Source organism: Gossypium raimondii, chromosome 7, assembly GCF_025698545.1.
Source record: "Gossypium raimondii isolate GPD5lz chromosome 7, ASM2569854v1, whole genome shotgun sequence".
NCBI classification, from domain to species: domain Eukaryota; kingdom Viridiplantae; phylum Streptophyta; class Magnoliopsida; order Malvales; family Malvaceae; genus Gossypium; species Gossypium raimondii.
Window position 1 is genome coordinate 8,204,728 of NC_068571.1, and position 1,177 is coordinate 8,205,904.

Here is a 1,177-nt window from a genome sequence, read left to right on the forward strand (position 1 = left end):
ATATTACTATATATGGAATATATAAACTCAAATTTGTTAATATTATGATATATTTCTTTTGGTACTTTTCATGTCTGTTTTACAGTCCATGTTTGGGGTTCATATTTGCCTCTCCCAACAATGTTGTCTCTAAGGCTCAAACACTGTTCTCTCTTTGGAAGTGCATTGTGCCTTGTCACTCAACAATTGCTAGTAAAAAAAAAGGGGGAAGAGAGTCTATTGAACAACTATTTCACCATCCCAACAAGACAAGGCAAGCTGAGAACGGTCCTCTATGGTGAAGGTGAGGCAACAAGGCATCACAGAACCAATAATCACGCTCTAATCACATACTCTCAGTTCATCAACCAGACTTGAAATTCTGTCTCTTTTAAACTAAAGGCTACAGAGGTACGAGCCTATAGAACATATTTTGTTTACATAAGGTCGTGTTAATATTATGATATATGAAATATATAAACTTAAATTATAATAAAATTTATGATTGACTCAAATCTAAAATATCATTATTTTCATGTGCTATTATTATTACCACAACACCATATTATTATTGTTTTGGTATTAACAAATATTCAATTTAAATTATAGTGCAAATATAATAAAATAATTTGTGATAACTCATTGTTAATATTATAATATATGAAGCATAAATTTTGAATATTTTTTAAGTAATTAATATAAATTATTTAAACTTATTTTGAATATACAAATTTTATTTAAAATTTATAGCTAATAAAGATAAGGAGTAAATTTATAATTTGATACTCAAATTGGCTTTTGAAAAGCTAAAAACTAGAATTTTGAACTTTTTTAGTTGGTTTAAAAAGCCCATTCGAAAAGATGATTTGGCTTGAAAAGCAATATGTTGTTTTTGGCTTAAAAAGCACTTTTAAAATACAACGATAAGCACTCATTTAATCTCATAGGAACCTATCTCATCATCCAAAAAAAATCTAAAATATAAATATAATATAAAAATTGTCGAAATAATAAAATAAAAGTGGAGGTTAAGATTGGCGTGGTGTTGTTTGGTCAGGGATGATGGTTGGTTGCTAGGTAACTGGTGTAAGTGGTTGAAGCAGGTGGTTGAGTCTGTGTTTGGTTTGAAGGCAGCTCTAGCTTAGGTGACCGCCTATAAACCTGTAATTGTTTGTAGTAAAAATAACATACCAAAAAT

General features: G+C 29.1%; 1 non-coding gene across 1 annotated transcript; it reads right to left on the minus strand.

The window, feature by feature from the left end:
- Window positions 1-213: 213 nt before the first annotated feature.
- LOC128042763 (small nucleolar RNA U3) lies at window positions 214-430 on the minus strand. Its single transcript, XR_008198275.1, has one exon. It is a non-coding gene; the product is annotated as a small nucleolar RNA U3 (small nucleolar RNA).
- Between the last annotated feature and the right edge of the window lie 747 nt (window positions 431-1,177).